Source organism: Xenopus tropicalis, chromosome 1 (assembly GCF_000004195.4).
Source record: "Xenopus tropicalis strain Nigerian chromosome 1, UCB_Xtro_10.0, whole genome shotgun sequence".
NCBI classification, from domain to species: domain Eukaryota; kingdom Metazoa; phylum Chordata; class Amphibia; order Anura; family Pipidae; genus Xenopus; species Xenopus tropicalis.
This window is the reverse complement of record NC_030677.2, coordinates 212,116,340-212,141,736: the sequence shown is the minus strand read 5'-3', so window position 1 is coordinate 212,141,736 and position 25,397 is coordinate 212,116,340. Positions and strand designations below refer to the sequence as shown.

Below are 25,397 nucleotides of genomic sequence, written 5' to 3'. Positions count from 1 at the left end.
GATAAATGTGTCCCTGGCTGAAATGGTGGTTTGTGGCCCTTGTGCAGGGATTGGCAGACTGGGCAAATCCCTGGGACATTTGTTGTTTCGGAGCTGAAAAAAAGGGGTGCCGGTTTATTAAGGGTGGGCATTTTCTGGTGAACCTCAAAAATACATATTTCTGGGAGACAATGTTTCTACTCTGGAGGAGCCCACCAGGGAATGACTGATTGTAAGCAGGGAATGGAATCGTGACATAGCACCACCTTCTGGCCGGAGGCGGTATAGCAGCGGCGCTTCTTTCCTGGGATTGTTTATGGCTCGGGGGATTCCAGGCCAGTGAATGAGCTAATTTGCTCTCCTCTAGTCGAGCAGTCTCCTGTTTATGTGTCTTGGAGATAAAATAGTGCAGCGGCCTCGGGTCTTCAGGTTTAATAAAAAGGCCCCACTAATGTCGGCTGTGTTTAGCGGAACAAATACACTCATTTTATGGGGATGAAAATACATTAAACCCTTTCCTGAGGGAAATATGAATCTTTGTACAGTAACCAATTACACCGAGGTGTTTCCATTTGTTCTGTGCGACTGCCTCTTTAGCCCTAATTACTGGTGAATGGAGAACTTTCTCCCGGGCGACTGTGTATTAAACTTGACTGCGGCAAAAGAGCACGGACTAAAATATCCCCCCGCAATATAAAGTCTGTGAACTTTTCTTTTTTTAGGCTGCAAAATGCCCAACACATTTTTATAAAGATTTGTGAGACACGTTTTTGATGTTTATGGTGTGTATGAACTGGGCGAGTAACATGTGTTGGAAATGTGTGGAAACTGTCTCTCCGATGGGTCCCAGGAGGGAAATCTGCCTCTTTATACAATGCAGATCCTCCCTCCCACCCAGGGCCATCTTAGGGCTGCAGGGCCTTGGGCAAAGGGCTCCAGGGATTTCATATATTGTTAATATTACCATCTTGCTTTATTATCCCTTCCCAGAGGCAACTGTACCCACTGCTACTATAGGCACCATCTCTCCCTACTATACCTGCTATCCCACAGCCCCAGTCCCTTCCCAGAGGCTATTATCCCCCCACTGCTACTATAGGCACCATCTCTCCCTACTATACCTGCTATCCCACAGCCCCAGTCCCTTCCCAGAGGCTATTATCCCCCCACTGCTACTATAGGCACCATCTCTCCCTACTATACCTGCTATCCCACAGCCCCAGTCCCTTCCCAGAGGCTATTATCCCCCACTGCTACTATAGGCACCATCTCTCCCTACTATACCTGCTATCCCACAGCCCCAGTCCCTTCCCAGAGGCTATTATCCCCCCACTGCTACTATAGGCACCATCTCTCCCTACTATACCTGCTATCCCACAGCCCCAGTCCCTTCCCAGAGGCTATTATCCCCCCACTGCTACTATAGGCACCATCTCTCCCTACTATACCTGCTATCCCACAGCCCCAGTCCCTTCCCAGAGGCTATTATCCCCCCACTGCTACTATAGGCACCATCTCTCCCTACTATACCTGCTATCCCACAGCCCCAGTCCCTTCCCAGAGGCTATTATCCCCCCACTGCTACTATAGGCACCATCTCTCCCTACTATACCTGCTATCCCACAGCCCCAGTCCCTTCCCAGAGGCTATTATCCCCCAGTGCTACTATAGGCACCATCTCTCCCTACTATACCTGCTATCCCACAGCCCCAGTCCCTTCCCAGGGGCTATTATCCCCCCACTGCTACTATAGGCACCGTCTCTCCCTACTATACCTGCTATCCCACAACCCCAGTCCCTTCCCAGAGGCTATTATCCCCCCACTGCTACTATAGTGCACCATCTCTCCCTACTATACCTGCTATCCCACAGCCCCAGTCCCTTCCCAGAGGCTATTATCCCCCCACTGCTACTATAGGCACCATCTCTCCCTACTATACCTGCTATCCCACAGCCCCAGTCCCTTCCCAGAGGCTATTATCCCACCACTGCTACTATAGGCACCATCTCTCCCTACTATACCTGCTATCCCACAGCCCCAGTCCCTTCCCAGAGGCTATTATCCCCCCACTGCTACTATAGGCACCATCTCTCCCTACTATACCTGCTATCCCACAGCCCCAGTCCCTTCCCAGAGGCTATTATCCCCCCACTGCTACTATAGGCACCATCTCTCCCTACTATACCTGCTATCCCACAGCCCCAGTCCCTTCCCAGAGGCTATTATCCCCCCACTGCTACTATAGGCACCATCTCTCCCTACTATACCTGCTATCCCACAGCCCCAGTCCCTTCCCAGAGGCTATTATCCCCCCACTGCTACTATAGGCACCATCTCTCCCTACTATACCTGCTATCCCACAGCCCCAGTCCCTTCCCAGAGGCTATTATCCCCCCCACTGCTACTATAGGCACCATCTCTCCCTACTATACCTGCTATGCCACAGCCCCAGTCCCTTCCCAGAGGCTATTATCCCCCCCCACTGCTACTATAGGCACCATCTCTCCCTACTATACCTGCTATGCCATAGCCCCAGTCCCTTCCCAGAGGCTATTATCCCCCCCCACTGCTACTATAGGCACCATATCTCCATACTATACCTGCTATCCCACAGCCCCAGTCCCTTCCCAGAGGCTACTATCCCCCCACTGCTACTATAGGCACCATCTCTCCCTACTATACCTGCTATCCCACAGCCCCAGTCCCTTCCCAGAGGCTATTATCCCCCCACTGCTACTATAGGCACCATCTCTCCCTACTATACCTGCTATCCCACAGCCCCAGTCCCTTCCCAGAGGCTACTATCCCCCCACTGCTACTATAGGCACCATATCTCCCTACTATACCTGCTATCCCACAGCCCCAGTCCCTTCCCAGAGGCTATTATCCCCCCACTGCTACTATAGGCACCATCTCTCCCTACTATACCTGCTATCCCACAGCCCCAGTCCCTTCCCAGAGGCTATTATCCCCCCACTGCTACTATAGGCCCCATCTCTCCCTACTATACCTGCTATCCCACAGCCCCAGTCCCTTCCCAGAGGCTATTATCCCCCCACTGTTACTATAGGCACCATCTCTCCCTACTATACCTGCTATCCCACAGCCCCAGTCCCTTCCCAGAGGCTATTATCCCCCCCACTGCTACTATAGGCACCATCTCTCCCTAATATACCTGCTATCCCACAGCCCTAGTCCCTTCCCAGAGGCTATTATCCCCCCACTGCTACTATAGGCACCATCTCTCCCTACTATACCTGCTATCCCACAGCCCCAGTCCCTTCCCAGAGGCTATTATCCCCCCACTGCTACTATAGGCACCATCTCTCCCTACTATACCTGCTATCCCACAGCCCCAGTCCCTTCCCAGAGGCTATTATCCCCCCACTGCTACTATAGGCACCATCTCTCCCTACTATACCTGCTATCCCACAGCCCCAGTCCCTTCCCAGAGGCTATTATCCCAGGTTGAACAATCCAACATAACATAAGTAATGTTTCTTGATAATGAAACAATGTGGTGCAGAGTTATGATGTTTTTTATTTCATAATCTGTTATGTTGCATAATTTATTACAATACTGTATAAGCCTTTCAAGGATATATATATATATACACATGCTGCCTTGTAAAGTTTAAAATGCAAATAAAAAATATTGTTAAAAAAAAGTTTCTTTTGCTGTTGGCCGGCAACTATTTTCCAGGCAATTGGCCTTACTTAGACCCCTTTAACAACATTTTTGTTGCCCCCCCACCTTATAAAATGCATTAAAATGCTGAAAAGGCCTTTCCCGGGATGTGAGTGAATAAGTGCTGCTCAGATTTACGTCTGTTTTCGCTTTGGCTCCAGGTGCCAAGTTGCTAATTTCCCGGCCGTTACAGGGGCTGCAGCTTTTGGAACTCGCTTTAATGCTCAACATGTTTGGTTTTTGGAGAAGCTGAACTTTCTGTTGTAGGAAGCAGTTCTAATGTGTAGCGCTGGCTGCTTCTGAAAGCTCAGACTCAGGCACACTTTACTGCTGCGCTGCAAGTTGGAGTGATATCCCCCCCCCCTCACCCCCAGCAGCCGATCAGCAGAACAATGGGAAGGGAGCAAGATAGCAGCTCCCAGTAGGTATCAGAATAGCACTCAATAGTAAGAAATCCAAGTCCGGCTTGGGACTCCTCCAGTTACATGGGAGTAGGAGAAACAATAGGTTAGCTGAAAGCAGTTCTAATGTGTAGCGCTGGCTGAAAGCTCAGACTCAGGCACACTTTACTGCTGCGCTGCAAGTTGGAGTGATATCCCCCCCCCCTCACCCCCAGCAGCCGATCAGCAGAACAATGGGAAGGGAGCAAGATAGCAGCTCCCAGTAGGTATCAGAATAGCACTCAATAGTAAGAAATCCAAGTCCGGCTTGGGACTCCTCCAGCTACATGGGAGTAGGAGAAACAATAGGTTAGCTGAAAGCAGTTCTAATGTGTAGTGCTGGCTGAAAGCTCAGACTGAGGCACACTTTACTGCTGCGCTGCAAGTTGGAGTGATATCCCCCCCCCCTCACCCCCAGCAGCCGATCAGCAGAACAATGGGAAGGGAGCAAGATAGCAGCTCCCAGTAGGTATCAGAATAGCACTCAACAGTAAGAAATCCAAGTCCGGCTTGGGACTCCTCCAGTTACATGGGAGTAGGAGAAACAATAGGTTAGCTGAAAGCAGTTCTAATGTGTAGCGCTGGCTGAAAGCTCAGACTGAGGCACACTTTACTGCTGCGCTGCAAGTTGGAGTGATATCCCCCCCCCTCACCCCCAGCAGCCGATCAGCAGAACAATGGGAAGGGAGCAAGATAGCAGCTCCCAGTAGGTATCAGAATAGCACTCAATAGTAAGAAATCCAAGTCCGGCTTGGGACTCCTCCAGTTACATGGGAGTAGGAGAAACAATAGGTTAGCTGAAAGCAGTTCTAATGTGTAGCGCTGGCTCCTTCTGAGACTGTGAGAGTTGTAGTTGAGCAGCAGAGGCACAAGTAAGGCTTGCCTGTCTCAGCATGATGGAGGGAGGGGTAATTGAAGCGCAGCTAAAGGGAGAGCACATGTTGCGGAATTAGGTCATTACCAGATCACACCTGGGAAAGCTATAACCCCTGAACCCGCTGCTGAACTTGTCTGTTTAAATGGCTCATTGCAACAAGGGGCAAGAGAGTAGTTAAAAAGTCCTGAAGTTCCTAATCAGGACCAGGCGGAGTATTTAAAGCCCAGTTGCCTTCCTGTAGTCAGATCAAACGCTGAGCTCATTTACAGCTGAGTAGAACTGGCCCTTGTGGGGATTCCTGCAACATAATGGGCTGTGCGTGGTGCGGGCACAGAGCTGCCTCGGCTGGGGGGTTACGCGGCCCACCTATGGCTCAGGTTATTACCCCATATAGCTCAGTGGCATAGCCGGAGACACCATAACTCCAAAGAAAACATTCTTTTAGTTAAACTTTGTTTCTTTCCAGAGTTACTATGAGTTTTCATATCAAGATAATAGGGACCGAACATTCTTAAAGTGTTAGTTGACCTTTAAAATAACTTTTAGTATGATGTAGTGAATGATATTTTGAGACAATATGCAATTTTGTTTTTCATTTTTTATTATTTATGGTCTATGAGTTATTTATCTTGTTATTCAGCAGCTTTCCAGCTTGCAATATCAGCTATCTGGTTGCTAGGGTCCAGATTACCCTAGTAACCATGCCCTGATTTGAATGGGAGACTTGAATATGAATAGGAGGGGCCTGAATAGAAAGATGAGTAATAAAAAGTAGCAATAATAACAAATCTGTAGCTTTACAAAGCATTTGTTTCTTACTTGGGGTCAGTGACCCCCATTTGAAAGCTGGAAAAAGTAGGCAAATAATTAAAAACTATAAAAAATAAAAATGCTTCATTTTCTTTCTGCATTTACATTCCTGCGTTACCGTATTGAATCAGAGCCGTATCTCTCATAACTTCCATGTTCAGCCATTACTGGGAGATACCTTGTCCTATCAGCTTCGGGCGCTGCTCTGTTGGAAACAATGCTGTTTGGCTGAAACTGGTGGGAAGCGGTACTGCGACTAATCATCTATAAATCCAGCATCTCCCACAAATGGGGCTCATTTTAATCTGTAAAAGAAACTACACAACGTGGTCAGTTTGAGTTCATTTTTCTTCTATCCCATGATATTAAAGGGGAAATTGAAATAAGAAAGAAAAAATGTTGTACTAAGCACCTTTAAGTTAACTTTTAGTATGATGTTGAAAGGGATATTCTGATCTTCATTTTTTATTATTTGTGGTTTTTGAATTATTCACCTTTTCTTCATCGGCTCTCCAGTTTGGAATTTCAGCAGCTATGGGGTTGCTAGGGTCCAAAGGACATTAGCAACCAGAGAGTGGTTTCCAGAATAGGAGAGGGGCTGAAACAGGGTAGGACTGGGGGGGTGCAGGGCCCACTGGGGCTTCTGCCTCAGGAACCCTTTCACCCCCCAAGGGTAGTTTCACCTTTAAATTAACTTTCAATATGATGTAGACATTGATTTTCTGAGGCAATTTGCTATTGGTTGTCATTTTTTATTTTTTTTGTGGTTTTTCAGTTATTTATCTTTTTGTTCAGCAGCCCTTGAGTTTGGAATTTCAGTAGCTATCTGGTTGCTAGGGTCTTATTTACCTTAGCAACCAGGGAGAGATTTGAATGAGAGACAGCAATATGAATAGGGGAGGGGCTGAATAGAAAGATAAAGAATAAAAAGTAACAAAAACAATAAAACTGGAGCCTCACAGAGCAATAGGGTTTGGCTGCCGGGGTCAGTGACCCCCATTTGAAAGCTGGAAAAATGACAAATAGTTTGAAAACTGTAAAACATTAAATAATGAAGACCAATTGCAAAGTTGGTAGAAATAGGACATTCTATAATATAAAAGTTAATGTAAAGGTAAACCACCCCTTTGATTAAGATTTTTCTTTCATTAGGCAGTAAAAAAACAGCTTTTGGGCAGAGTTGCCCTTTATTAGATGTGCGCCTCGTGCCCGTGTCACAGACCTGCCATTCTCTCTCAATCTGTGAATGTAACATGCTCCGTCACGTAAAGAAGCAGATTATAATGTTACTGTTAGCATTCCTGCGCCCGCACCTCCCCAGGCGCCAGTTAGCGGCACTTTCCCCGCGCGCTTTATGCAATTAACATGTGAGAGTCGGAAGGCAAATTAAGTAACAGAGAGAGAGGAGAGGCAGGAGGGAGGCAGCGGCCGGGGGCCATATTGCAAGCACAGCACTAAGGCAAGCGAGGGGAGGCATCTCCTTTATATTAAGATCTCAGGCTGCCTCTGTCTGTGGCTTCTCTTCCTTTAGTTCCGCTTCATTAATGGCCACAAAGAGCTAACGTGGAACAGCCACGCCTGCTGCCGCCGGGTGCTTGTGGGGATTATTTGATGGATGCGAGTCTTCTTTCCATTTCAGCTACTATGATTTGTTCTAAACATTCTAGCAGAGGCACTGGAGCTCTTAGACCAGGGGTAGGCAAACTTTTTGGCTCAGGGGCCACATTGACTTACAGATGGGCCGGGCCAGCGTTACGCAGAAATCACGGGGCCTCTCAGCTCCCACCCAGCTCCACTCAGCTCCCCCACCCAGCATCCTCCAGCTCCACTCCCCAGCATCCTGCAGCTCCCTCCCCCAGCATCCTCCAGCTCCACTCTCCAGCATCCTGCAGCTCCCCACCCCAGCATCCTTCCCAACATCCTCCAGCTCCCCCCAGCATCCTCTAGCTCCCCCCAGCATCCTCCAGCTCCCCCCAGCATCCTCCAGCTCCCCCTCAGCATCCTCCAGCTCCCCCCCGCATCCTCCAGCTCCCAACTAGCATCCTCCAGCTCACTCCCAGCATCCTCCAGCTTCCCCCCCAGCATCCTCCATCTCCCCCGGCATCCTCCATCTCCCCCCCAGCATCCTCCAGCTCCCCCCCACAGCATTCTCCTGCCCCCCACAGCATCCTCCAGCTCCCCTCCCCAACATCTTCCAGTTCCCTCCACATGCACGGGGCGCAACCAATCAGGGCCCGTAATTTTTTAAAGGGAGCTGGAGTCAGTGGGCCAGATTAAAAAGGCAGACGGCCCATAGTTTGCCGACTCCTGTCTTAGACTCATTCTAGCCATGCAATAGTTAAATCATCATCATTTATTTATATAGCGCCAGCAAATTACCTTAAAAAAGTTCTACAGACAAGGGTATACAGAGTAACAATAGCATCAGAGGGCCCTGCTCGCAAGAGCTTACAATCTACAGGGGTTAAATGGGATACATAATGTCATTCTAAGCAACTTCCCAATATCCATTCGGTGCTCGCTGGGTTTATATGATGTGTAAATGACATTTCTGTTGACAGCAGTGTATGTCTGTGCCTTTCTGTTACCTGCAGTGCTGCTTCTGACTCCTGAAACAATGTACAAGAAGCAGCTGATTAACAGACCTGAGAAAAAGCAAGATTTCTGCTACATTGTTTGTAGGGAGAATCAGCAGTGCAGAATGCGACAGACATAATGCTTTGTAGCAATTTCACTTACACATAAATCTAAAAACATTAACTGATTTCATTCTATGTAATTCCAAGCCACTCCCCTATCCATTATTATTCTGTCTGTTACTAGCCAATTATTTTAGGGTTTGCTTCCCCTTTAACTTGCAGCTTTTGCTCACTTTGGAATAAGATTTGCTGATTCTGATGTTTTTTGTATTTCTCTGTTGCAGGAGGGACACAACTGAAGGAATCCTAGACTTTCTTTTTTATCCATGAAACTTCAGAGGAATCACCATTAAAGGTACAGTGTGTTTGTAAATTCCTTATACAATATCCTCAGCTGATTGCGAGTCAGCACCGTAATTACTGCATCGCAGCAGAGTAATTATCAGGCAGATCTCAAAACCGCATCAGAATTTGACAAATTATAGCCAACCCGCCCCATTACAGGCCTGCAGGCCACCCTCAGTACTCATGGGGGAGTGGATAAGTGGATAACTTCATATATTGGAAAGCAGGAAGTGGAATACTTAATATATATAGTATGCATGTAGTAAATGAGTTTATATGATGGTAAACAGGAAATTGACTAATATGTTTGTAAGTGGTAAGCAGGAAGTAGGCTGCTTTATATGTAGGTAAGCAGGAAGTAGGCTGCTTTTTATGTAGGTAAGCAGGAAGTAGACTTCTTTATATGTAGGTAAATAGGAAGTAGACTGCTTTATATGCTGGTAAATAGGAAGTAGGTTGCTTTAAATGTAGGTAAGCAGGAAGTAGGCTGCTGTATATGATGGTAAGCAGGAAGTAGGCTGCTTTATATGTAGGTAAGCAGGAAGTAGGCTGCTTTATATGTAGGTAAGCAGGAAGTAGGCTGCTTTTTATGTAGGTAAGCAGGAAGTAGACTGCTGTATATGTTGGTAAGCAGGAAGTAGACTGCTGTATATGATGGAAACCAGGAAGTAGACTGCTTTATATGTAGGTAAGCAGGCAGTAGACTGCTGTATATGATGGAAACCAGGAAGTAGACTGCTTTATATGTAGGTAAGCAGGCAGTAGACTGCTGTATATGATGGAAACCAGGAAGTAGACTGCTTTATATGTAGGTAAGCAGGCAGTAGACTGCTGTATATGATGGCAACCAGGAAGTAGACTGCTTTATATGTAGGTAAGCAGGCAGTAGACTGCTGTATATGATGGAAACCAGGAAGTAGACTGCTTTATATGTAGGTAAGCAGGCAGTAGACTGCTGTATATGATGGAAACCAGGAAGTAGACTGCTTTATATGTAGGTAAGCAGGCAGTAGACTGCTGTATATGATGGAAACCAGGAAGTAGACTGCTTTATATGTAGGTAAGCAGGCAGTAGACTGCTGTATATGATGGAAACCAGGAAGTAGACTGCTTTATATGTAGGTAAGCAGGCAGTAGACTGCTGTATATGATGGAAACCAGGAAGTAGACTGCTTTATATGTAGGTAAGCAGGCAGTAGACTGCTGTATATGATGGAAACCAGGAAGTAGACTGCTTTATATGTAGGTAAGCAGGCAGTAGACTGCTGTATATGTTGGTAAGCAGGAAGTAGACTGCTGTATATGATGGAAACCAGGAAGTAGACTGCTTTATATGTAGGTAAGCAGGCAGTAGACTGCTGTATATGATGGAAACCAGGAAGTAGACTGCTTTATATGTGGGTAAGGAAGACATGGAAGGCAGGAAGTGTGATTCTCAGCACAGCATCAATATATGTGTGTGACATTGCCTCTCCATGTTTATATAATCGACTGACAATATTTCTGTGGTCACTCTCCTACCTCTCACTAACAATCTGCTTTTGCCTGTGGGGTAATGATACTATAGCTGGGAACTACTGTACAGCACACAGCACCTTTGCTCCTCTCATATTATGTCAGTGGAAGAGCCAGTGGGTTTAGTGCCGCTGTACTGAAAGCCTCCCTAAATGTCATGGCTCATAATTCTATTCCTGAAGATTAAAATTTCCCCTATTGGGTATCAGTGCCATGCGTAGTGTGAGATGTGTCTATTCCATGGCTTTTTGTAAACTTTGTGTAGCCCACAAAGCAATAATATATTGGCTGCCATTTAACTACATTCAACAGCTTGTAAAAGCCCAAAGAGTATGGAAAATCATTCAAAAACTACAAGTTAAAGGTGCGGTTCCCCTTTAAGTTCAGACATTCACACTCAGTGTCACCTGTTATTGTGGCTTTGCTTGATCTGCTTGAAGGCAAGCGCTGCCTTTGTACAGTCAATAACTAATTTAGCAAAGGGGCAAATGGTGCAGATCAGAACATCCGATTAGTTCTAATGGCTTTTAATTATCCAAATGGGTCAGATCTTCCCAGGAAACAGCGCCGAGTGTTCCTCTCTCTGGGATAACGCCGGTTTGCTCATTAACCAGGAGATCGTTACGGCGTAAGAATTCACAGGCAGAAATTCAAATATTTGCATTATTTTGTTGTTTTACTGGAAAAATAACTGATAGAAATACTGTGTACTCGTGTTGTGGAACCTGTAAGGAACATCATTATCAGCGCACAGCATGGGGGGAGTCTCACAATTAGCCCAATAACGAGCAAATCAGATACAGAGATACAGTACTATTTATACATATGGGTAGGAGGTGCCATAGTGTTTCCCTTAGACAGTACAGTATGGGGGTACAGCTTATTGTGTGCCCAGAACATTCCTTCTCTGTATATTTGTATTTATACATATGGGTAGGGGGTGCCATAGTGTTTCCCTTAGACAGTACAGTATGGGGGTACAGCTTATTGTGTGCCCAGAACATTCCTTCTCTGTATATTTGTATTTATACATATGGGTAGGGGGTGCCATAGTGTTTCCCTTAGACAGTACAGTATGGGGGTACAGTTTATTGTGTGCCCAGAACATTCCTTCTCTGTATATTTGTATTTATACATATGGGTAGGAGGTGCCATAGTGTTTCCCTTAGACAGTACAGTATGGGGGTACAGCTTATTGTGTGCTCAGAACATTCCTTCTCTGTATATTTGTATTTATACATATGGGTAGGGGGTGCCATAGTGTTTCCCTTAGACAGTACAGTATGGGGGTACAGTTTATTGTGTGCCCAGAACATTCCTTCTCTGTATATTTGTATTTATACATATGGGCAGGGGGTGCCATAGTGTTTCCCTTAGACAGTACAGTATGGGGGTACAGCTTATTGTGTGCCCATAACATTCCTTCTCTGTATATTTGTATTTATACATATGGGTAGGGGGTGCCATAGTGTTTCCCTTAGACAGTACAGTATGGGGGTACAGCTTATTGTGTGCCCAGAACATTCCCTCTCTGTATATTTGTATTTATACATATGGGTAGGGGGTGCCATAGTGTTTCCCTTAGACAGTACAGTATGGGGTACAGCTTATTGTGTGCCCAGAACATTCCCTCTCTGTATATTTGTATTTATACATATGGGTAGGGGGTGCCATAGTGTTTCCCTTAGACAGTACAGTATGGGGTACAGCTTATTGTGTGCCCAGAACATTCCTTCTCTGTATATTTGTATTTATATATATGGGTAGGGGGTGCCATAGTGTTTCCCTTAGACAGTACAGTATGGGGGTACAGCTTATTGTGTGCCCAGAACATTCCTTCTCTGTATATTTGTATTTATACATATGGGTAGGAGGTGCCATAGTGTTTCCCTTAGACAGTACAGTATGGGGTACAGCTTATTGTGTGCCCAGAACATTCCTTCTCTGTATATTTGTATTTATACATATGGGTAGGAGGTGCCATAGTGTCTCCCTGTTTAGGGACTGGGATGAGCCAAGGATGTGCGGTTGGTGTGTGCCAGAGGGCTCGGCTCAGGAAGACGTTACAGGCCGTATAACAAACATTTATGTTGGCCCCTCGCTCGCTGCATTAGATGACGCACTCCATGAAATCTCCCCAGATCTAATAGTTATCAGGGAAGGATCTCGCTATCTCCGACTCGTTGGGAAACAGACACCTCCTTGGGGAGCGCAGGGGATGATGATACACAAATAATCTGTTTTATGTTACGTGATATACGATATCCCTTCCACCCTTTCTGCCGCCGCTGGGGGATCAGATACATTTTAGCAACGGTCAGAACTCTCTTCGGGGGGTTGGTGCATTTTATAATACATTTCTGCAGTTGTACAGTTGTGTGTTTATGTGGGCAGTGGGGTGAAAATCACAGCATAAGGCAAACCGTATCCAGATATGAGCCACTTACTACAGGCCCCACCCACTTACCCAGCATGCATGGTTGGACTGGGCCGGCCCAGACCCCATCCCCGCTGTGCACTCCCCCCAGGCCGTCGGTCTCCCTCGAAGGTCAGTGCTTATGGAGGGGGTTAGGTGGGGAACTTGGCTGCCTAGGTGGCACCCAGTGGCCCTGCATCCCCCATTCTGACACTGCCGGTATGTGTCACATGGTATAACCGAATCAATGAAGGCAATCAGGGCCGGCCTTAGGCCAATTGGACCTATTGGGCCCCGCAGCAGTGGGAATAAACACATAAAGCTGTCCAGCTCACCCCCAATAATGATTGGCTGATAATGCTGCTAAGTATTCTGGGTAGGGTTGCCACCTCTGCCGGGCAGGGACGTAATGGGGCTGGGGAAGAGGTGGGGCCATGACATCACGGGGCAGGGAAGAGGTGGGGCTGTAACATCACTGGGCGGGGCTATGATGCAGCAACCGGTGATTGGTTGATCGCTGTGCCAATCTCAGTAAGTCCTGCCCATTTTTCCTAATTTGGAAAACCGGGCAGGAGGTTTTGACCCGGACAGCCTTTAATTTGGGACATTAAACCCAAAGTGGGTACTGCATTCATACCAAAACATTATTTTGCCCACTCCTGCGCTTAAGGGCAAATGCCCATACCTAGTGCCTCCAGTTTGTGCCTGTATGTTACCCAACCACTTTGATTGTAAGCTCTACGGGGCAGGGACCTCCTTCCTACTGTGTCTCATACCCCATGACACTTAATCCCTGTGTATTTATACTTATTTATTGTATTTATTATATCTCTCCCTGTGTGTAATTGTGTATATTGTAAGATTGCACAGCGCTGCGTACCCTTGTGGCGCTGTATAAATAAAGTTATACATACATACATACTGCTACCCCAGGGCACTCTCTGTATATAGCAGGGGTGGGCAAACTATGGCCCACGGCCACGTCCGGCCCTTTGGTCTATTTAACCCGGCCCCCTGACTCCGCACGTCTCATCACGCGAGACTTGGCATCTGGGGACTGACCAGCGGAAACGGTGCAACGCTGGCCCGGCCCGTCTGTAAGTCAATGTGGCCCCTGAGACAAAAAGTTTGCCCACCCTTGGTATATAGTATGCTTGGTGTGTCAGTGCCCAGCGCTTGGGGCCACATTGTGCCATGAAATGTTGGGGGGCTAATGGAACAAGAGAAAGAGAGGTGAAAAGGCAGGGGAACCCTGTGCCAGCTGGCAACACCTTGTGTAGGGGGTCCCGCCAAAATGGTCCCAATTGGGCCCCCGCAGTTTATAAGACCGGCCCTGACTGTAATCTATAATATCTCCCCTCCTGTTGCACCAGTGCGAGCATTTATCACGTCCCTGCGGATCTCTGTGCTTCCCGTGGGCTCGGGCCGGGGGAGATCAATCAGCTGCACCCAAGAGACCGACGCAAGTGATTTGTGTCATTGCTCAGAGAAGAGGGACATGGGCCTGGGTTATTAATGGGGCCCATTTAGCCTGAACTTCTCTGCTCCTGAGTAATGGGGTATTTGTGTGAGCCCGGAAGGATTATCCGCGCTGTGTCAGAGCCAGAGCAGTACAGATGGCAGAGAACATTGGAAATGTACCGGTGCCGGCGCTCATTCACCATTTGCAGACGGGCAGTTTGGCACTCGCTGTTTGTAGCTGGGAGCCTGTATGGGCAGAAGTACCTGGGGCATTGGGGCAACTGGAGCCAGAGACAGTAGTAATGCTCTGGGCTTGGCCGGGGATCCCAGCGCTGCAGCGAATGGGAGAGGCTCGGGGGCCTCTTTGCTCCAAAACACTTCATAAAACTGACTTTTATATATTTCTCCCTTACTAATCACTTACCTTTCATGGTTTATATAACGTGCAATTAGGGATAATCCACTGACTGTAAGAGACGTGTGTGGAGATGGTTATAGCCACTTTATATATCAGTACAAGTCCATTAAAGGGGAAGTAGCTATTTTATCTCTTTGTAGAACTGATTACTGATAAGAATAAGGGGCCAGCTGTCTCTGGCTATTGCACTTGGACCATCATTGTTACCCTGCCTGGGGTTTGTGCCGCCATCGACAGGCAATAAGTGTCACTGCAAGTCACAGAGTAACGTCGGGAGAATAATATCCGTTCCCCATGGCAGAGCTCACATGTTAATTACTTGCATAAGCTCAACAAATACATGTTCTGTGTCTCCTAACAAGCTATACATCCCCTTTGAAACGGGCTGATTAATTCAAGCAAGAGAAATAGGCAACGTTTTCTAGAAAATAAATGGTAAGCAGGCACTAATTATCAATAGGACATGTTTCCCTTTAAATGAGCCCAGATGTCCAGGTGCTTGTTATATAAGACAGAACCCCACATGGGACCTGAGCTCTGCGCCATATGATCTATCCTCTGCTGATGTATTTATGTCTTTAATCCACTTTATACTGAAGGTTAAAGAGCACTGTATGAATTTGTAGAACCAGCAGATCCTTATCGCAGGCAGTAAATGGACTGGGCTGACAGCTATGATAAGAGAGGGAGGAATATCGATCTTTATCTCCCATATTGTTTTTCCATGTGGGGTTTTTGGTATCATAGGACACACACTGGAAAGTGATTATAAAATACAATTCGGGATATAGCTGTCTGGCATAGGTGCGAATAGAAATGTTAAGGACTAAGCTTGGGGCTTGCATTCACAAAGGCTGAATATGGAAAATAATCCAGAGTCCTGAAGAGCAGCACTTGTATAGGGATAGCAGGTAGGGCAACAAAGAGACAGTAGGGCAATATGGAGGCAGAAAAGTAAGACATACAAACCTATATATGAACAAAAAAGGAGCATTATCCTTAACTGTAGTGTCAACTGTCCCGGGGGCAAAAAAAGTACCGCACTCACTGGAACTCAAAAATTCCAATGTTTTGACCACCAGCTGTGCTCTTCCTCAGGGGAAAACCAACCCTATCGGCAGTAAAGGGGTAGATCAGGCAAACCTACACTATCAGCAGGAAAGGGGTAGATCAGGCAAACCTACACTATCAGCAGGAAAGGGGTAGATCAGGCAAACCTACACTATCAGCAGGAAAGGGGTAGATCAGGCAAACCTACACTATCAGCAGGAAAGGGGTAGATCAGGCAAACCAACACTATCGGCACGAAAGGGGTAGATCAGGCAAACCAACACTATCAGCAGGAAAGGGGTAGATCAGGCAAACCTACACTATCAGCAGGAAAGGGGTAGATCAGGCAAACCAACACTATCGGCAGGAAAGGGGTAGATCAGGCAAACCTACACTATCAGCAGGAAAGGGGTAGATCAGGCAAACCTACACTATCAGCAGGAAAGGGGTAGATCAGGCAAACCTACACTATCGGCAGGAAAGGGGTAGATCAGGCAAACCAACCCTATCGGCAGGAAAGGGGTAGATCAGGCAAACCAACACTATCGGCAGGAAAGGGGTAGATCAGGCAAACCTACACTATCAGCAGGAAAGGGGTAGATCAGGCAAACCAACACTATCAGCAGGAAAGGGGTAGATCAGGCAAACCAACACTATCAGCAGGAAAGGGGTAGATCAGGCAAACCTACACTATCAGCAGGAAAGGGGTAGATCAGGCAAACCTACACTATCAGCAGGAAAGGGGTAGATCAGGCAAACCAACACTATCGGCAGGAAAGGGGTAGATCAGGCAAACCAACACTATCAGCAGGAAAGGGGTAGATCAGGCAAACCAACACTATCAGCAGGAAAGGGGTAGATCAGGCAAACCAACACTATCGGCAGGAAAGGGGTAGATCAGGCAAACCAACACTATCAGCAGGAAAGGGGTAGATCAGGCAAACCAAACCTATCGGCAGGAAAGGGGTAGATCAGGCAAACCTACACTATCAGCAGGAAAGGGGTAGATCAGGCAAACCAACACTATCGGCAGGAAAGGGGTAGATCAGGCAAACCTACACTATCGGCAGGAAAGGGGTAGATCAGGCAAACCTACACTATCGGCAGGAAAGGGGTAGATCAGGCAAACCTACACTATCGGCAGGAAAGGGGTAGATCAGGCAAACCTACACTATCGGCAGGAAAGGGGTAGATCAGGCAAACCTACACTATCGGCAGGAAAGGGGTAGATCAGGCAAACCAACACTATCAGCAGGAAAGGGGTAGATCAGGCAAACCAACCCTATCAGCAGGAAAGGGGTAGATCAGGCAAACCAACCCTATCAGCAGGAAAGGGGTAGATCAGGCAAACCTACACTATCAGCAGGAAAGGGGTAGATCAGGCAAACCAACCCTATCAGCAGGAAAGGGGTAGATCAGGCAAACCAACCCTATCAGCAGGAAAGGGGTAGATCAGGCAAACCAACCCTATCAGCAGGAAAGGGGTAGATCAGGCAAACCAACCCTATCAGCAGGAAAGGGGTAGATCAGGCAAACCTACACTATCGGCAGGAAAGGGGTAGATCAGGCAAACCTACACTATCGGCAGGAAAGGGGTAGATCAGGCAAACCTACACTATCGGCAGGAAAGGGGTAGATCAGGCAAACCAACACTATCAGCAGGAAAGGGGTAGATCAGGCAAACCAACACTATCAGCAGGAAAGGGGTAGATCAGGCAAACCAACACTATCAGCAGGAAAGGGGTAGATCAGGCAAACCAACACTATCAGCAGGAAAGGGGTAGATCAGGCAAACCAACACTATCAGCAGGAAAGGGGTAGATCAGGCAAACCAACACTATCGGCAGGAAAGGGGTAGATCAGGCAAACCAACACTATCAGCAGGAAAGGGGTAGATCAGGCAAACCAAACCTATCGGCAGGAAAGGGGTAGATCAGGCAAACCTACACTATCAGCAGGAAAGGGGTAGATCAGGCAAACCAACACTATCGGCAGGAAAGGGGTAGATCAGGCAAACCTACACTATCAGCAGGAAAGGGGTAGATCAGGCAAACCTACACTATCGGCAGGAAAGGGGTAGATCAGGCAAACCTACACTATCGGCAGGAAAGGGGTAGATCAGGCAAACCTACACTATCGGCAGGAAAGGGGTAGATCAGGCAAACCTACACTATCGGCAGGAAAGGGGTAGATCAGGCAAACCTACACTATCGGCAGGAAAGGGGTAGATCAGGCAAACCAACACTATCAGCAGGAAAGGGGTAGATCAGGCAAACCAACCCTATCAGCAGGAAAGGGGTAGATCAGGCAAACCAACCCTATCAGCAGGAAAGGGGTAGATCAGGCAAACCTACACTATCAGCAGGAAAGGGGTAGATCAGGCAAACCAACCCTATCAGCAGGAAAGGGGTAGATCAGGCAAACCAACCCTATCAGCAGGAAAGGGGTAGATCAGGCAAACCAACCCTATCAGCAGGAAAGGGGTAGATCAGGCAAACCAACCCTATCAGCAGGAAAGGGGTAGATCAGGCAAACCTACACTATCGGCAGGAAAGGGGTAGATCAGGCAAACCTACACTATCGGCAGGAAAGGGGTAGATCAGGCAAACCTACACTATCGGCAGGAAAGGGGTAGATCAGGCAAACCAACACTATCAGCAGGAAAGGGGTAGATCAGGCAAACCTACACTATCGGCAGGAAAGGGGTAGATCAGGCAAACCTACACTATCAGCAGGAAAGGGGTAGATCAGGCAAACCTACACTATCAGCAGGAAAGGGGTAGATCAGGCAAACCAACCCTATCAGCAGGAAAGGGGTAGATCAGGCAAACCAACCCTATCAGCAGGAAAGGGGTAGATCAGGCAAACCAACCCTATCAGCAGGAAAGGGGTAGATCAGGCAAACCAACCCTATCAGCAGGAAAGGGGTAGATCAGGCAAACCTACACTATCGGCAGGAAAGGGGTAGATCAGGCAAACCAACCCTATCAGCAGGAAAGGGGTAGATCTTTAGGCTACAGATAGGATTGTTCCCTATTGGAGGCTGGATCAGGGTTTGGTTTGATATAGCTAAACTGTAAAAAGGACAAAGAGGCACAACTAAATTATTAAGGGCAACGGGCTGTCAAGCTTGGGCCTGTCTTCTCTTTAGCAAAGACCCTCAGAGTGGAGCTTTTTACAAATATAAGGTGACACAAACAAGAAATGCTCAAACAGCAAGGGGTTAGCCCACCACCAGATGAGAAGAGAGATGGTTCAGTAATGGAAGACTTTAGCCAAGGCAGCAATAGAAGAACCCAGGTCAGTTTTTTCCTTGTACTAAGCACAATTTAGCAGGAAAGGGGTGGATTTTAGGCTACAGATAGGATCGTTCCCTATTGGAGGCTGGATCAGCAAGAAATTCCCCCAAGGTTAAAATTGATTGTTGTCTTTTTTTCGACCCAGATACCTGTCAGTCCGACATCCCGGCCCTTAATGGTATCAGTGCTTATTGACGTGGGCTGGAGCATAGGCTGCGGCTGAAATAGTCGGCCAAACCCAAAATAGAAGAGGCTATCAGCGGGCTTCCATTACTGGGCTCTAATCTCATTAAGATTAAAGCTGCGCCTGCTGTTCCGTTGAAATGCACCATTTTCTACCAGCCTTGTTTATTAAGCGCCAGAGAACCCTGTTTATAGAGAACCACAGGTAACCATCACGGTACGGCCTACTGACTCCTGTACCTTCTCTTCTGCCTCCCAGAGGGGCCGTTGGCTTTATCTGGCTGCACTCGGGAACATTCTCCTGCTGAATTGTGCTTTATACCGGGGAGACACAGAATCCAGGGTTCGGCCAAGATTCAGCCGAATCCACACTCTTGAAAATTAGGGATGCACCGAATCTGGGATTTGGGTCAGGATTCGGGCCGAATCCAGGCTTTTTTTGAAGGATTCGGTTCGGCTGAATCCACAGTCCCGGCCAAACTAAATCCTACAGGATTCTGTGTTTGCCGAATCTGAAAATAGTGGATTCGGTCCATCCCTACTTCATACAGAGCTAATATTGCTATTTTTGTGTATATTTCTAAATCTGTGATTTCCTCAACCTAACCTCATTCTCTGGCTGCAACCAACACCTTCATGCTGTGAGTCGCTGACAAATTCCCCCTGCCCTGATTGGCTGATTAAGTATAGTGGATATTTCTAATACCAATGGTTTCCCTTGCATAGGGAATATCCCATTCATTCTCTTCCTTCTGGTTTAAACAAACATGAATGCAGTTCTGACTGCTGAGATGTTTTAGCATCAGGCCTGAAACCAAAAGTATGAAGAGAAAGAGGGGGTTGGAGATAAATACATTATTATTGGAAGTTTTTTTAACTAAAACCTGCTCATATGAAATAGATTTGACCCCGGCGTAGGCTGAAGGGCCTGACACCTACAGTAAATCAGCCCCTATCCCCCACAGTATTCGCTGATCACTTATTCATCTCGGGCTGCGACAAGTGAATTTTTTCTCCCCGTGATAATTTCCTGTTTTCCGCAGGTTTAGAAGCAGAGAGGCTGCCATATGGTTTAACCATTGTGCGAGTCCCTGGGAATCCTGCAGGACGCGTTCCGCGCGGAGACAGGGCTCACCCCTGTGATTTATTTAGGGATTTAGGGCCGAGATTGTTCTTTTTCTGCAAACAGTTAAAATTGATCGCTGCAAATGTCTCAGGCAAAAATGTGACCCGTTCCTGGACCCCGCGGTTCTTAGCGCCTGCTGGGGCCGCGTCCTCTTTAATGGCTCCCATGATTAAACGTCCGAAAATGGGATTTGGTTCTAATAAAAGGCAATATTTCCAGGCTTATAGCGTCGTTAGAGGAGGGGCGTTGCCCCACTCACCTGGGTGGTCTTGGATAAGGATCTGCTGACTCTCAGATCATGGGGATCTTCTGCATCTTGTGTAATCTTGGGGATTATGCTTCCCAGCCTCCCAGTACATAGGGGTAAAGGGCCCCATTTACTAAAGGGGACACAGGATAAAATATTATTTATCATTTTTCCCAGATTTCCAGAATCATTGTGTCTGGCTCCAGTTGCCGCATGTTTTTCAATCCAGTGGCAAGCAATTGTGTAAGGTGGGGGCAACATTTGTACCTGTTTTCTAATAGTAATATTCCATTGTGCCGTAATGGGTTTTATGTGGGAGGGGAATATAAACTTGATTACATAAGTCGTGGAGTGGGGCCGTAAGTTGAAGGATTTACATATGGACTCCATAGCCTAAATAACTACTGGCCCCAACCCAGTACAGGTATGGGATCCGTTATTCAGAAACCCGTTAACCAAAAAGTTCCGAATTACAAATTGCCATGGACTCCTTTTTAACATTGATTTCCTTTTTCTCTGTAATAATAAAACAGTACCTGTTTTTGATCCCAACTAAGATATAATTACCCCTTATTGGGGGCAGAACAGCCCTATTGGGTTTATTTAATGGTTAAATGATTCCCTTTTCTCTGTAATAATAAAACAGTACCTGTTTTTGATCCCAACTAAGATATAATTACCCCTTATTGGGGCAGAACAGCCCTATTGGGTTTATTTCATGGTTAAATGATTCCCTTTTCTCTGTAATAATAAAACAGTACCTGTACTTGATCCCAACTAAGATATAATTACCCCTTATTGGGGCAGAACAGTCCTATTGTGTTTATTTAATGGTTAAATGATTCCCTTTTCTCTGTAATAATAAAACAGTACCTGTACTTGATCCCAACTAAGATATAATTACCCCTTATTGGGGCAGAACAGCCCTATTGGGTTTATTTAATGGTTAAATGATTCCCTTTTCTCTGTAATAATAAAACAGTACCTGTACTTGATCCCAACTAAGATATAATTACCCCTTATTGGGGCAGAACAGTCCTATTGGGTTTATTTAATGGTTAAATGATTCCCTTTTCTCTGTAATAATAAAACAGTACCTGTACTTGATCCCAACTAAGATATAATTACCCCTTATTGGGGCAGAACAGCCCTATTGGGTTTATTTAATGGTTAAATGATTCCTTTTTCTCTGTAATAATAAAACAGTACCTGTACTTGATCCCAACTAAGATATAATTACCCCTTATTGGGGCAGAACAGCCCTATTGGGTTTATTTCATGGTTAAATGATTCCCTTTTCTCTGTAATAATAAAACAGTACCTGTACTTGATCCCAATTAAGATTTAATTAATCCCTATTGGATGCAAAACAACAAAACTTTTGGGAAACGAAGCAAAGTGAAGGCCTTTCCACTAGTGATTCCTGTTTGTGCCGGTGGGAAGGCATTTCAAAGTGATTAGTCGCTAGTCGATAGCAGAGATTTATGGTGGGGACCTAACACGCTCCGTGGGGCATTAGATTGTAAGCTTTTGTGAGTGGGGGGCTCCAGTACCAGTTTTTATTCTGTAACAGTTGCTTATTAAATCATTGTAAGGGCCCGTTTGTTAGAAATGATGGTAAAGTACAACCCGATAATGATGATTAAGGGGTACAGAGGTTTGTGGGAGTTGTGGATCTGGGTGGCAGCCATTTTGCCAGGCTGTGCTTCCATGCTGCGCAGCTGCTAGCGTGTAATTGGCTGGCAGATCTCTCGCTAAACAAACGTGAGCCTTAGGGCAGCGGCGGAGATTTTCCAGGCTGGTGCTAATGCAGGCAAGCCGTGAAAAATCTGTTTTAAATTGGTGTTTGTGGAGCGGGGCCCTTGCTATGGTAGCGCAGGCCGGCTGTGTTTGTCTTCTTCTCAGAGCTGCCATTGGCCATTAGCATCACTTTCAGCTGCGCTAACCGGGCACTGACGCCTGTACCGATGCCCGCCGTTAGCTCGATGCGCCGTGGCGAACGGGGAAACTGACACCAATTCCTAGGGGGTCCCCAGCAGGGGCTTGTCTGTAGAGCTGACACCTTACTGTTTCCAAACAGGATGCATTTAAATCCCCATATAGAAAGATTACTGCATGGCTGCTCCCTTGGCCTGTACTGAGGCCAGCGCCGGGCATATGAGTCCAATGGGTCGGCTGATTCCCACCCAGCTTACTTAGCTAGGCACTAGCCTAACAGTACCCAGAGGCCCAAACAGCCCCCCACTCTGGCCGGGCATATGAGTCCAATGGGTCGGCTGATTCCCACTCAGCTTACTTAGCTAGGCACTAGCCTAACAGTACTCAGAGGCCCAAACAGCCCCCCACTCTGGCCGGGCATATGAGTCCAATGGGTCGGCTGATTCCCACCCAGCTTATTTAGCTAGGCACTAGCCTAACAGTACCCAGAGGCCCAAACAGCCCCCCACGCTGGCCGGGCATATGAGTCCAATGGGTCGGCTGATTCCCACCCTGCTTACTTAGCTAGGCACTAGCCTAACAGTACCCAGAGGCCCAAACAGCCCCCCACCAGACCACTAAATAGTGAATAGTCTATAGCAGGGGTGGGCAAACTACGGCCCACAGGCCACGTCCAGCCCATTCGGTTTTTTAATCCGGCCCGCCGACTCCGCAAGTCTCATCAAGCCAGACTTTGGCTGACTAGCGTAACGCCGGCCTGGCCCGTCTGCCCGGCCCTTCCCCTGAGCCAAAAAGTTTGGCTATAGCATCTTACAGCAGCCCCCCCTGGCATTTGCCAGAACCCACAGATTGCTATTCCGGGCCAAGCAAGATACTGATTAACACTGATATTGCCAATACCAGGTTCTAAATTTGGAACAAAGACAATAAACTGCCCTAGGAAATGACCTTCAATAGCCCCGACCAAACCCTACAACTTCAAAATGCCCTAAAAATTCTGTTTATACCCCCCCCCCCCGCTTGATTCATTCAGCATGTGGCGCTGGGGGAAACGCCAGTCCAACTCAGGGAGATAGGAACAAGGCGGAACCATGTCGAGATCTGGAGCTGAAGACAGTTTCGTCGGGAGCACGGATGAAAGATGGATCTGTGTTTGCACATGTGGGGAAGTAAATCCCACGGATGGGAAACAGGTGTGCTGGTGTGGGGGGGACACGGGAGAATTAACCCATGTGATACAAGACAGATGGAGAGATAAGTAGCCAGGGATTAGCCCCACTGGCGCACACAGGAGAGACAGTTGCCCCATGCACTCGGGGAGCTGCGTATAAACTGCAGAATCAGTGTGGGCTCTAAGCTTCTGCATGCATTTCTGCGCCGAAATCTGCTCCCTGTGCCAGTTAGGCCAGCGCCGGGCGTATGAGTGCGACACAGGAACCAGCAGAGTCCAATGGGTCGGCTGAAACTATGGCCCACTGGCCACGTCTGGGCAATTCGGCTTTTTAATCCGACTCCGCATGTCTCATCATGCCAGACTTGGACTGATGAGTGGAGACGGCGTAAGGCTGGCCCGGTCTGGCCCGTCTGTCACACCCCCGGCCCATCTGTTGGCCCCTGAACCAAAAAGTTTGCCCACCCCAGGCCTATAGCATCTTACAGCAGCCCCCTCAGTCAAACCCCCCGGCTTGACTATTACTGATGTAGAGAGAGATTTACACAGCATCGCATATTAGAGCTGTTCCCTGCCCAGTGATGTGACAGCCCCACCTCTTCCCCTGCCCCATGATGTCACAGCCCTGCCTTGTCCCTCCCCTGTGACATCACTGCCTGTCCCCTGCTTGGTGACAAATGCCAGCAGAGGTGGCAACCCTAGTCTACAAGATGGCCAAACTAAACTTTAGGTAGCCTTTTCCTTTAAGTGTTTACTCGTGTATGAATTCATTTATTGCCCTATATTTACATTTTAAATAGCCTTGAATAAGGGGTAGTTGTCTTGTACTGTAGTCTAGTAACCCATAGCAACCAGCAGATCATATTTATTGGCCAGCTTTTTGAAAAGCAAGGAGCTGCCTGTCTGTGTATCAGTGGTCTAAAACCAAACCTGGACAAAACTCTGCCAGACCAATCCCTGCCTGATTTCTCATTGGCCTACCTACCGGCGCCACTTCAACCAATCCCTGCCTGATACATCATAGGCCTACCTACCGGCGCCACTTCAACCAATCCCTGCCTGATACATCATAGGCCTACCTACCGGCGCCACTTAAACCAATCCCTGCCTGATACATCATAGGCCTACCTACCGGCGCCACTTAAACCAATCCCTGCCTGATACATCATAGGCCTACCTACCGGCGCCACTTAAACCAATCCCTGCCTGATACATCATAGGCCTACCTACCGGCGCCACTTAAACCAATCCCTGCCTGATACATCATAGGCCTACCTACCGGCGCCACTTCAACCAATCCCTGCCTGATACATCATAGGCCTACCTACCGGCGCCACTTCAACCAATCCCTGCCTGATACATCATAGGCCTACCTACCGGCGCCACTTCAACCAATCCCTGCCTGATACATCATAGGCCTACCTACCGGTGCCACTTCAACCAATCCCTGCTTGATACATCACAGACTTACCTACCAGTGCCACTTTAACCAATCCCTGCCTGATACATCATAGGCCTACCTACTGGTGCCATTTAAATTCCTTTGGGATGGTTTCAGGCCACGCCCTGATCCAACTGACCCCTCCCAGTTATGGCCAGACACATTCACATGTGCTTGAAATACCACCCATATTTAAATAGGCCACACCCATTGGAGTCCAGGATTGGGTACTGCGAAAGTTGGGGGTGTGCCTTAGAATTTTTGGAACCTCTGCGAAGGGGTTAAACGTTGGATAAGGAAGGAATAATAACTCTCTGACTAACACCCCATCTAACATGTTTTCGGCACCCTCA

The 25,397-nt window shown here is 47.3% G+C and overlaps 1 protein-coding gene across 1 annotated transcript in view; it reads left to right on the top strand.

Moving 5' to 3' along the window:
- cntfr (ciliary neurotrophic factor receptor) overlaps positions 1-25,397 on the top strand; it is a 283,796-nt gene that overhangs the window by 82,851 nt on the left and 175,548 nt on the right. Inside the window, exon 2 of the mRNA XM_031892423.1 lies at positions 8,719-8,789. The gene's annotated coding sequence lies outside the window, so the exon portion shown is untranslated. The remainder of the gene's footprint in view (positions 1-8,718; positions 8,790-25,397) is intronic.